We start from the raw sequence: 13,854 nt of genomic DNA, 5'->3' as shown, positions 1-13,854 counted from the left end.
CTGTACACATGTCATCTGGAAAACTTGCCTATTTATCTAACTGTTGTACATAATTAATCTTGATCGTCTACATAACTGCTTCTTTGCACTTCTGGTTGGATGTCAACTGCATTTCATTGGCTCTGTACCTGTAGCCTACTCTTTTAAATTACAATAAAGTTGAATCTAATCTAAATCTAGCCTAATCTAATCTCTAATATTATGGGCTACACACATTGCAATTCTCTATTGAATTAAACCCCTCTCTTAATCAGGTTAAAGAAATACAAAATTATATTATAATATAAGTGAATATCTAACATCTGAGAACTGCTGTATCAGAATACAATTGTTTTATAGCTGATATGTGGCCTAAAACAATGCGCGTTTTCGCAACGAAATCTATTCACGTTCATCATGATTATCGATTATACATGCCTGGCTGATAGGCTACCTCCCAGCTGTTAGCTTTAGCCCACACTAACAATATTAGGCTACAATGTTAATTTACACAGACAACAGCTGTTTTACAGATTAATGTAACATTACATCATGCACGTTAGCTAAATTATAAGTTGTGCAAGCCTACTCTGAATTCACAGTATTGCCCATGCATAGGCTACTATTTCATGTTAAATCAACTTTAAAATGTTTTGCTCAATTGCTAGCAAAATGATCATGCTAGCGGCAGTAGCAAGGCTCACCTCATTTCCCATTTGGATTCTTCTTTTTTCTCCGTCCCTGCTCGGTTCTTGTTTCTGGATTCTGGGGTTCAGCCTTTTAAAACTGCTAGCTAGAAGGTGGCTCCTTCTAACCCACAACTCAAAGCAGGCTTAAGAGTATGAAACTGCACGTCAAAAGCATCAAATAACATTCTCGCCATTTTGGGTCGGGCTTTTTTGACAGATGACGTGGTTCTGTTGGCTCATTGAATGCGAAATACAACGTGATAGTAACACGATAATTACGTCCTGCTCAACACGTTTTTTAACAAGGAAACGTGTTACACAACACGTCCCAATAGATTAATTAACGTGACAGTGACACGTTCAGACGTGAGACTGGGTTGGCATGTCAGATAACCCTTCCGGCTCCCCCTCTGTTTTTCAGCAAATCATATGACGACGTTTCTTGTACTGTTGTGCTGGCGGTCAGAATGATCAGCAGCACAGATAAGTTTGCTAAAATATTGGTGGGGACAATTTTGTCATCTTAAAATATTGATTAGGACTAGTCCTTAGCGTCCCACCCTAAATCTACGCCCATGCTAGTAGGTATGTGCACCTTTTTTCATAGTCCAGACTTATCATAGCTGCTCTGATGTAACTGAGGCCACTCAGAGCCCACAGTTTGTTCTGCTCCAGGAAGACGCTGGCGAGTACAAACATAACTTTATCAGAGACGAGGCGGCTCCCTTTGAGGGCTTAATGAACTTGCCCCTGCACAGCATGAGCAAATATTCTCCTAACATGCAAGCACACACACACACACACACACACACACACACATCCATATACACAGGCACACACCATCGCCCAGCTTCAGCAGTGTATCCAAAACACAGCAGCCATGTTGCCGTGGTGAGATCAAGAGCGGCGGCCGTGATTGAAGTGGGGTGGAGGGAGGGGTGGGAGAGGGAGAGATTAGAGGGTTAACCTCCTCAAACATCACAGCCCTGCCCGTGACAGCACAGCACCTGGGAACCACTCCTGCACACCCATCTGCTGCTTACTGCACTGCACTGCCCTGCCTCCCACACAGTTACAACACACACACACACACACACACACACACACACACACACACAGACACACACCCACACACACACACACACACACAGACACACACGCACGCACGCACACACACGCACACACACAGACACACACGCACGCACACACACACACACACGCACATACACACCAAATACACACACACACACACACACACACTTACACACACACCACATACACACACACACCCACATACACCCACTGTACACCATACACACACAGAAACCCACAAACAGAGACTGAGCGGGAATGAGAAAACACCTCTGGCTATGATTTTAAAGAGGGAATTAGCTCATTTAAGAAATCTTTGAGGTAACAAAATGAGGTGGTTAAGATGTCAAATTGTCAGTGTTATTGGGACATCGCACACTTTTTAATTTAATGGCTGTTTGGATGTGATTCATGAGCAGTGTTTGGGCATTATGCAGTGAGATGAAACCTTGTGCCTCTCCGTTTGTCTCAGAGTCACCGCCGGCTTGATGTGCATCTTATATTACATCAACAAACAAACACTAGTGATACATTCCTCACAGTCTCTAACTCTGTCTCAGGAGAATGAAAGGGGTGCTTTTAAGTGTGGATGCCTTTTTATAGTGCTGCCACAAGGCTGAGATATATTTATCTGTGAAAACATGAAAACAACAACAGGGAAAAAAAACACATTCATCTCTGAGGAAAAGGATCAACTGCAGGCAGACTTAAGAGACATTTTGTGTTCCTCGAAGACAGCTTGATGTTTACATATGGAAGCAGAGACACATACTGTATGTTGTTTTTTTCCATACGGTGGCAGCCACAATTAAAGCCTCAACAGGGAGGGTGGCCCGGTAAAATAAATCTATTTGGAATGGGTGTTAAACCGCAGTAGGAATGCACTCACATGTCCTCTAGAACACACTTCAGAGAAACAGTGGTGGCAGGGGAGAGAGGTGAGAGAGAGAGAAAGAGAGACAGAGAGAGAGAGAGTGAGAGACAGAGAGAGAGAGAAGTAAATAGCGATGCATTCGACACATATGGCGGTCCGAGTGCATACACAGACAGTGTGAGCATATGCCCGAACCCCTGAGATTTGGAGAGCGCACTCTGATAGTCCCCAGGCATAGAAATGGTTTCATGAGGGGGTCATATTCAGTGTGTTTTGAGGTCTGTTCGCAGTCAGGACAATCCCAGAGGCTTACTGTGACCCAAGTGTTCACTGCTACCAGCTGGTGTTGTGTTGCTCGTGTTCCGGTATGGACAGCCCTTACAGAGGAATGGCAGACTAATTGAATGCATTAAATTGAACCCTCCCAGGAGAGATAAATAACGAATGGGGGCAGATCTGTGTCTTCCTTTCTTACTAAAAAGGGCAAAGATGTGTAATTGGTTTGACCTATCTACTCCCTGCTGAACACATAGCACAGCCTTGAACAGTAGCTGAGCCAGTAGGAAACCTCTGGAGAAGAAAAGTACTGGGTTGGGATTGTGGTTGTGGACCTGTGTTCTTATAAGCATATTATTATTTCATTCTTTTCCATTATGGGTGTTTTTATTGTCATTTCTGTCATAGATGCATGGTGGTGAACAAATCCAATAGAAAAAGCAAACATCCCAGATGAAGCGTGTGTGTGTGTGTGTGTGTGTGTGTGTGTGTGTGCAGCTGTGAGGTCACACTGAAGGAGCTGGGAACATCACCTGGGGAAAAGACATTTTCTCGTGGAGAACTAATGGAGTGCTGCCTCTGAGTATCCCTCTGGCATGACTAACACTGAGATACAAGACGGTTAATGGGGTCTTCTGTTCTCAGGTCAGGAGGATCCTCTGCTACTCTGTGTTCCTGCTTTAAAACTCAGAGTGATTTAGGATTTCAGGGGGGCTGTGATCAGTAGTGTGTATCAGCAAGTCAGGCAGTTCAGGAGGAAGCCCATCACTCTGCACAACCCCTCTGACCTCCTCAGTTATAGGTACTTCTACTTGCTTCCTGGGGTTATGCCTGGTGAAGGTCATGTGCAATGTGTTGATTTATAGACCAATATATGGAGAGCAATATCTCAAATAACATCAGAGCTTACTGTAGCTTATAGCGTTGAACAGTGAAGAATATATAACTAGTACTAGTATAAGTATATAAGTATATATACTCTTTTGATCCCGTGAGGGAAATTTGGTCTCTGCATTTATCCCAATCCGTGAATTAGTGAAACACACTCAGCGAACACACATTGAGGTGAAGCACACACTAATCCCGGCACAGTGAGCTGGCTGCAACAACAGCGGCGCTCGGGGAGCAGTGAGGGGTTAGGTGCCTTGCTCAAGGGCACTTCCGAAGCGCTAACCAGTAGGCCACGGCTGCCCCAAAATATAACGGGAGACCACGTGACAACGGCCGCCACGGCATCAAGCCGGATTCGAACCGGCGATGCTACTGGCACAATTCCTCATGTGCTCGGCAAAGCAATGCCCTCTCAATAGTGCTAAGGAGGGGACAGTTTAACAGTACCTGAAAATAAATGCACAACCGTGTCTAAGATCTCAGAACTTTATAGGGAAGGGGGTTGTCCTGCTCTCTTACCCATCTAGGGATATTGTGCACACATTCATACATACACACACACACACACACACACACACACACTTGGAGCCCACACACACTAGGAGCACACCTACACACCTGGAGCAGTGGGCAGACATTAATCCAGGGCCCGGGGAGTAGTTGGGGGTTAGGTGGCTTGCTCAATGGATGCCAAGTGAACTGTAGATTAAAGTGTAGCCTACTGTAAGTTTTATGCACTCACTCAGTGCTAACCCAACTTGTCCAAAACATGTGCAGTGTATGGCCCATATTTCAGGACCATTCTTGCTCAGGGCCTCTGCATTCCTTGAGCTTAAATGACCCTTCTGATCTTTATGTAACATAGGCTAAGTAAGACGATTTCTGCGGTCACCAATATGAGAGAATTAAACAGTTGGGGAAGCGGAGAGGTGATCCATTCTGTTGAGAGATCATGGCACCCAGTGGTATGTGAATCAGATCTGACCTGAAGAAAAATCTCATTGAGCCGGAGGGATTATTCTCCCACATGAAAACACATGCAATCTCATAACCTCATACTCACATGCATGTGCACAAAATAACACCGACTCGTGCACGAGATGCCATTTTCTAGCCTATCTTTATATCACTTGTCGGTAACACTTTATTTTAATGTGTCGCTGTTACAGTGTACTTACCTAATTAGGTACAGTGGTACAACCTGTGTAACAACATGTACTATCAGGTACTATCATTGTACTTGCATAATGTATTTGTGAGTACCTACATCTAGTTGTTACATTGTAATACTGAGTGCTTTTACAAAACTTTGCCAATTTGCCTAATGAGAGTCATAATTGATGAATGGCGAATCAAGGAAGGAAACTGGAAGAGGATGTGTATGTTGTCATGCCATCATTTTCAAATATTTGCTAATTTCCCTATTCACACTAAACATATTAAAGTGCAACATTTCAGGGGCTCAAAATGGATTAGAGGCATAATCGTAACAAAAGTGTACAGAATAATATAGTATATGCCCTCTTTATCTTGAGAGTGAAAGATCAAACTATTAGAAACTGCGACCCTGCCAACTCCATGATAAAGATCAGGAATTAAAGTTGCCAATGAAAGAGAAAGAGGATGAGGTCTAAACTGAGTCTTTCCATTTCAAGGTAAACACGAGGGGGAAAAAAGAAAAGATTAGTGGTGTTTGCACAGCAGCATGAAATTGCCCGCCAGCCTCGTAAAAACCAATTATGGTGTCAAGGAGATATATACATGTGTTTACCAGGAGCAGAGGAACTTTGAGTAAAAATTATAAAAGCAATCCAATCCTGGGATTTAGTTTTAGTTGGCCTCCCCCTTTTTCTCCCTTGCATGTCTGCTTTTTAATTTGAATTCCCTATTTCATATTGATCAACACAGATGGTAATCATAAGAAACATGTGGATGGGGACACTTGCACTGTAAGGGAAGAAATGGATAGAATTGATTTTATGAAACAATTGCAGCACATTAATCTCAGCGACGGCTCTCTCTTCTTTGTAAACTCTACTTCAGCGCACTTTCCTCCATAAATAGTGCATTTCCTCAGCCGGCCAAATAGCTGCTAGGACATCTAATAGGAATGTGCCGTGCAAATGTGAAATGCATCCATAGCCTGTACTGTTTACCAGCTTCCCTAATCCATCAGCAGGTGAAACTATTGAACAGCACTGTTGAAAGAAAAGCTCGCTTGTACTTCCTGCCCAGTGGTGAGAAAACAGCTTGGTGTGGTTTGCTAGTTTGGTATTGCTCAAGATGATGTACTCTCACACACTACCACAGCCCTATAGTCTGTTTGGGGGGGGGGGTCAACACCAGAGGGTTGGGGGTGTGAAGGACGCAGGAGAGGCATGTGAGGGGTGCGGTGTCTGGGGTCCTAATCGGGCACAGACCTGCTGGAGCTGGTCCAGAGCGAGTGTGGCCATCCGGGTTAGGCACCCCTGACACAAATGCCCCTGATCTGATGGATGAATGTTGGCACGGCCGGCTCCAAGTTCTGAAACTTCAGGAATAATCCAGCCGAAATTAATTCAGGTCGTGCACCAAAGAAGATTAAGCACTTGAAACATGCCGGAAATTATGTAACTAGATTTAGTCACTTGAGTTTGATGAACTGCCAGAGGAGGACGTGACTATTTATTTCGACAGCCCACACAGAAAATGTCTATTTCTGTATCAGTTTGCAAGATGAACAGTTCTGTTTAGGGGAAGAGATATCACCATTATGATTCATTTCAGCTTGTCTGTTAGAATCTTTAGAATATACCCATGTTGAGAGAAATCAACACCACCATCACAAGACATCTGGCTACACAAGACATTCTGGCGAGCATAAAGCTCTGTTATGAATCATACTAACATGGAGAAAGCAATCTGGTGTCAGACTGAGTGATCAGACATCAGACATTGCACACTCACACCACTCAGTCCTCTTTCTCTCTCTGGCTGCTGGTGCATCCATTTGCAAGTCTGTTTACGGGCTATGGGAGGTTAAATGGTGAGAGAGGAGGAACGGTTTGATGGGGGGGACCACCCAGTCTGGCCCCCACCCTCAAACCACCCACCCCCCTCTTACCTCGGAGCGTTTATGACAGGCTCCCTGACCCCTCGGCCATCGTCTCCCCCTTACCCCTGAGGTGACAGGGCCATCAGCGTTATTTACCCAGTATTCCCCCCGGACAGCACCACACTTGGCCGCGCCCTGCCCCGAACAACATGTCACGCTCGGTGACAGGCAAGAGGGTCAAGCACTATCTGAGGGATGGGTAGTTTCTCTCTCTTTTTTCCCTCCTCAGCCCTGAGAGTGGGCTTTTTTCAATCATTCTTTTTTTTAATGTGTGTGTGTGTGTGTCATCCGATACCCCCACAGCTGCAGTCACTGTAATCAAGCAGTCCGTCTTCCCAGGAACAGCTCAGCTGAGCGCACACACTGACACACACATATACACACACATACACACACACACACACACACACACACACACACACACACATGCACGCCGGCACGCACTTGTGCAGGCACACACACACACACACAGAGAGAGAGAGAGAGAGAGAGAGAGAGAGAGAGAGAGAGAGAGAGAGAGAGAGAAACATACCAAGCATAAATACACCCATTATAAGAAACAATGCTGACAAAAAAACTGACATACTAAAAATAATACACTCTCCCACAACATTTAGCTTTTTGAGTCTTCAAGTCTACTGAGTCAAGCCTTTCACTTCACTCAGACACGGTCTGCTGGGCTCTGAAAGTGGGCAGCTTTGGAGTGCGGTGATGATTCATGCCGGGCCTTTCTGTGCACACTGGGGGTGGAGTTGTGTGTAGGTGGGGTTGATCTTCGGGAGTGGTGGGTGCAGCCTCTCGGGTGTCACCCTGGGGCCGTGGGGTAATGGAGCAGCACAGACCGGGGTGTAATGTGGGGGGATCATGTGGAGCTGTAGATAAAGGTCGTAATGTAATTAAGGGCACATTGGAGGTGATTAAGGGCACATTGGAGGTGAGCCCATGAGGAGGCTTGGGAAGAGGCCAATGAGGAGTTCATTTGGCTGTAACGGCACACATGCCATCACTGATTTAGCATTTTTACCAACAAAGACCAGTACAGATTGAGGCCCTGGCTGCTGTTTGCAGAAACTCTCTTAATGGTACATGGTACATGGGGGGGAGGCAGCCGTGGCCTACTGGTAAAGGCTTTAGACTTGTAACCGGAGGGTTGCCAGTTCAAACGCCGACCAGTAGGAACGTCTGTGCCCTTGAGCAAGACACCTAACCCCTTACTGCTCCCCAAGCGCCGCTGTTGTTGTAGGCAGCTCACTGCGTCGGGATTAGTGTGTGCTTCACCTCACTGTGTGTTGACTGTGTGCTGAGTGTGTTTCACGGATTGGGTTAAATGCAGAGACCAAATTTCCCCCATGCGATCAAAAGAGTATACTTATACTTATACTATATACATACTGATGCATGGAAGTACACTGTATAAATGTGTGTCTGTGTATACTTAGTTTTGCATTGTATGTAAGTTTGTGAGTTGCTATTTGGAATATGACTGCATTTGATGGTGTCTGCATGTGGTCTAGAATGTTGAGCTAAATACATGTTTTGTGCACTTGTGAGTCTAAGGATCTGACAGTGTGTGTGAATTGATTTGTCTGTGCAGTGTTTCACATCATAAAGATGATATGCGATACTGTCTTTACCATGTGGGCAGATCTGTGTCAGTCTGCATTGTATCTCGTGCATATGAAAGAGTTTACAGCCCCCTGTAGATAACTGGCTATGACAGAGGCGTCATGAAATACAACTCCCCATGACAAAGACACCAGCTTCAACCCACAACTAGTCATTAGTCCATCTGTGTCCACGGTAACCAACCCTTTAGTACTTTTCACAATGAGTGAACTGATTTAGTCTTTATTTATCCTGTACAATTGACATGCAGTGTATTTTCCTGGAGAGCCAAGAGGACCAGCAGCAACACATATATGTTTTGATATAACATAAAACATAAAATACTAATTACAGTAAAAACATCCAGCTGACTGTATCAAGCTTACAGTACACCTACCTGGAATTAACAAAGATTAACATTTAGTGAATACTGACATGACAGGAATACCAACACCTTCTAGTCTTATAGAATGGTCCATGCAAATGCCAAAGCAGATTGATGTCATTACAGTCATTCCTACTATGTGTTCACCGTGTTGACCACTCTCTGTGTAGTTACTGGAGGAGGAAAACAGTCAAGGAGGGCAGTTGCTGGAAGATGCTCTGTGCTTGTGTGAGCTTTATGGTGCCAGTGAATTAATTAAATTGTAAGAAGAGAGTGCAGGTTAACACTGCATAAATGGAATTCATTATAATTCAAAGAATGTTAAGACCATTGTGTGTGTGTGTGTGTGTGTGTGCATCTGAGAGAGTGAGGGTGAGAGCGAGAGAGAGAGAGAGAGAGAAAGAGGAGAGAAAAAAAGAGGGAGTTTAAGTGTGTGTTTGTGAGTATGAAGTAGCCCCAGTAGATGAAGTGAGCCTTGTATATGGGGCAGATAGATCCCTAGTAAGGCACAGTTTGTGGCACCCACATGAAAGCCTTTACAGCTCTACTGGGCAACAAAAGGGTCATAAAGAGCAGCACCCCACAACAAAACACATCAGCCACAAACCACAGCACTCATAACTCTTTGTCTGTCCACAGTTACTGTAGCGGCCAGTGACTCATGGACTCAATCACAGGAACTATGATGGATTCTCAGTCATCCGCTTTTTCATGTATCCCATTCCTTCTACTGTACTGAGACACTGTTTTGGAGATGCAGATAAAAAAGGTAACAAACTGGTATTTTGTGTATATCACTATATCTAATGTGGCATACAGTAGCATACCCATGCTCTTTCCATGCTAGTGCTGTGAATCTGAATCTGAAATATCTTCTGCTTTTTGTGTGTGGGTGTATTTCGTGTTGGTAATAGGACCACACAAGAAGCCTGTGTGGGTTCAGAAGCGTGAGTCAGGGGAGGAGGAGCTCTCCTGAAATGATATTTGGATCAAAGGTCCACTGGTCTGCAGCAGTAGTGGGGAGAGGAGGGAGGAGGATGGCAGGCAATTTATTGAGAGATCCTATTCAGAGAGGTCATGATTAACCTTTGGCCCTCCAGGGCCCAATCTAACAGCTGAGCTGCATGGCTGTCTCATCCACCATCCACAGAGCAAACCTCTACAAAAAGCACAACAATTCTGGATGGAGAACATGCACAGCAAACAGCACACACTGTATATGCTTGAGGAAGCACCAGGAATGTTCATGGCATACACCCACACAATTAAACCAATTTTATTTAAATGTAATTTATGTTTTCTTTACATTAACCATGGGTCTCAGGGGATTAAATTAACAGTGGTGATGAAGTTTGACTCCACATGGTGTGGATAACACTAATGATTTTCCATATCATGCAAGTTTAGCTTCAGGGGGAGCGTTGGTTTTTCTCAGTTGATATTTCTTTACTTTTTACCTCATGTATAGCAATGCTGCAGTTCCCGCAGAACCATTAAAATGTCATTGGATTTTGTAGGACTGAAGTGTTTCTGTGATTGAGGAAATACCCCTGAAATGGCTTTCGGAGTTAGAAGAGGAAGTGGTGGAGACTGTGGTCAGATAATAATGAACACTCACTGAGAAAAGAGGTTTGGGGTTCGGAGGAGAGGAGACTTATCAGCCCCAGGATCTTGAGTCGCACCCCCTAAACGCTCTGTGTAGCCTGACCCTCTGTTACTGGAGGGCAGAGAACAGGCCATCCGTCCAGCGCAACACAGCACCGCAGGACTTCACGCACCACGGGCCAGCAGACTGCTGTGTCCGCACCCGACCCCAGTGTGCGTGGCTCGAGCCCTCCCTCAGCCGACCCCCACCCACCTCCCATCTCCTCCTGGCAGAATTCAAAAGGGGCTGAACCTGGGCGTCCTCCAACGCCAACCGAGCGGAAAGCAAACACGAGCCCGGCAGAGGTCAGGGGGGGTCAGTGAAGGGAACCAGCCCGCTAAACAAGCCCAGCCAGACACGTCCGGCGTGAACCCAGTTAGAGCCTCTCTCCCGCCCAGTGGCCTTCAGAGCTGTGCTGTGCATTCATGGGCAGCTTGGGCTCACTTGTAAACTGTAAGAGAACTTTTTGTGCATGTGTGGCACTTATGCCAGCCTATGCCACCTATATGTTTATAATAATGTGAGCATTTATCTGAGAGTGTGTGTTTATGTTTATGTGCAAGTGTGTGGAAGAGGAAGAGATTATGGCTTGAAACAAACCATGAAATTAAGACATTAAGGAAAGGATGAGGCTCTGCATATAGTTTATCATACAGGGGTGTAGCCTACACATGCATTTCATCAGAAACAATTTGCTTAGTTGTCAAACGCTTAATTTTTTCACGATGTTAATGTGGAAAAGGCTGATGCGTGACTGATTTACCTACATACACAAACAGTGTGGAGCCTCAATGGCGTGACCCTGATGAGATAATTACGCGTCTGAGCGTCTGATTGATCTCTCCTCGAGCACTGACCTCGGCAAAAGACTCCCTGAGTAAACACAGCGTGGCCGCTTTTCAGACCGTTTATTTACCCTTTTCTTTTGAGACTCTGAAATACTATTGAATACTATGTTTTCTAAAAACTGCAGAAACATAGTATTTCAAACATATTATGCACAAAACTATTAAAGCTCTTTGCAATTCAACATTAAGAAGACATGACATTAATATGGGCCTTATGGGCCCTACATTTGTTTAATTACATTTCATCAGTTCATTTAGAGGTCTTGTGCATATTTTCTTCTAGATTCTCATCTCTGATCTAAATCAGATCAATGTTCCCTATATAGTATCATGTATTCACATTCCCATATTTCATGGCAAAAAAAGACAGGAACTGCTTAACTCTGTAAGTTTAATTATGATACAACAGAATGCAGTGTTCTTCCCCTAACTGAAAATTACATTTGGCAGAAGAGCCAACAGGAAAAGAATCATGTTGCCTGAAGTGGATAATCCTTTTCTATGAGAATGAGAGTTCCACTTCTTTATCAGATTAGGCACTCATGGACACTGAAAGTGACAAATGCATATTCTCAGTGCCAGCTTCCAGCCTTGCTGGCCTGCCCACAGTCTCGTAAGCATGACAGCGATCAGCAAAGTCACACACATCCCATGCATCACAATCTGGTAAAAGCCAACATGCACAGACATCACGGGGGCACAAATGCCATGCTATGTGTGTTAAGCCGTCATTGGATTCTATGGTATTTGATGTGTAATGTGTCATCCACCCATTCCAAGCTGTTTTGTGACATCCTTTGAGTGGATTTTGTGCAATACCATAATTGATAGAGAAATAATTGTATGCCTTTCTCTCTCTCTCTCTCACTCTCTCTCTCTCTCTTTCTAACTGTCCCTCACACACTCAGTAGGCCTACATCTCTGTCTTTCCTCTTTTCTCTTTGCTTCTCGTTACCCCAGGTCCTTTTTGTTTCACGGTTTTGTCTGTCCTCTCTTCAGCTATCCTACTTCACAGAGGTGTTTTAGCTGCTACAGAATTACCTCCGTCCCCAGGGGCACAATCTCGCCGCTGAGCTGCAGAAAACCTATTGTACCTTTTGCATCTGTGAGGACATGATATACCATGGGTCTGCAGCAGGCACCTACACACTTACACACAGAGAGCAAGAGAGAGAGAGAGAGAGAGAGAGAGAGAGAGAGAGAAAGAAAAAAGAGAGAGAGAAACTGTATCCAGTGTTAAATCTTCATCTTCATCAAATCTTCATCTTCATCTCATCTCATCTCTGCTCAGAGGAGGCCAGATTGTGATTGTAGTGTGGGCAGTGCAGCAGAAGCTGCTGTCTAACTGCACATGTAGAGTTGCAGTAGCAGCCGGTCACTAACACAGCGCGTTAGAGTGACGCATCAGCAGAGATGATGGATGCTCTCATTTCCTGTCTGTTTCAAAGCCGACTCCAGCTACTGATGCTGCCGTCCCCCAACACATACGAGAAACAACACACACACACACATACACACACACACACACACACACACGCACACATACAAACATGCATACACACACACACACACACACACACACACACACACACACACACACACACACACACACACACACACACACACACAACACCTTCCAACACTCCCCCAAGAAAAGGATTTACTGTGCAATAAGAAGTGGACCGCATCGGAGACCATCTCAGGAGCATGGTTAATGCAGCTCCCCTGAACAGCAGGCCGGTTCCTGTAATCAATTGTTTGGTTCTTAATGAAAAGATAGCCCAAAGAGATGGGTGAGGCCTCGCAGGGTATCACTCTGCTAGAAAAGCAGACACCCATCCTTTTGTTTCCCAAAGCTGGTTATAGTCAATAAACAAGAGTAATAGATGTCTGGCTTTAGCGAGACATAAAGGATTATCACAAGTTTAATTTTCCGGCTGCATTAGACCCCGACTCTCGGGACAGTGGAGAGGGGGCAAATTAATCAGAGTGGTTAAACAGCAGCCTAAAGTCCCTCCTGATTCACAGGGGCCTTTACAATCAGACATCACACAGCACTAATGAGCTCCACGACAGCAACAGTGGGAACCCAATACCACTGCATGCTCATTAGCAGTCCAGCCACATGCACAGGTTGTCATTGTTGTCAAGTGAAGGGACGAGGTGTGTGTGTGTGTGTGTGTGTGTCTGAGTGTCTCTGCATATGTGTGCTTGTGTATGTGTTTATGTGTGTGTGCAGTGGTGTTTGGAATTGAATTAAGGCACTTAGAGACTACTTAGTCTCTTGACTGTATAGCATTAAAAGGCTACTGGTCAATGAATGACTTTCTGCTGATTCTCTTGCACATACACCGAGAGATACCAACATATGCTCCAGCATATGCCCCTGCTCTACAGCATCGAGGGTGCCCCCTTATCGCTGAACCTTTTTTTGTCTCTGCCCCCTTCACCTGGCCCTCCGCCCTAACAATGGGAA

At 44.9% G+C, this 13,854-nt stretch overlaps 1 long non-coding RNA gene across 1 annotated transcript in view; it reads right to left on the bottom strand.

Annotated features, from left to right (window-relative positions):
* Window positions 1-6,946: 6,946 nt before the first annotated feature.
* Window positions 6,947-13,854, bottom strand: part of LOC121720174 — a 20,464-nt gene continuing 13,556 nt past the window's right edge. The window contains exon 3 of the long non-coding RNA XR_006034472.1: window positions 6,947-6,960. This is a non-coding gene — a long non-coding RNA (uncharacterized LOC121720174). The remainder of the gene's footprint in view (window positions 6,961-13,854) is intronic.

The sequence above is a fragment of the Alosa sapidissima genome, chromosome 1 (assembly GCF_018492685.1).
Source record: "Alosa sapidissima isolate fAloSap1 chromosome 1, fAloSap1.pri, whole genome shotgun sequence".
Lineage (NCBI taxonomy): Eukaryota > Metazoa > Chordata > Actinopteri > Clupeiformes > Clupeidae > Alosa > Alosa sapidissima.
This window is presented reverse-complemented; position numbering and strand designations above follow the sequence as displayed.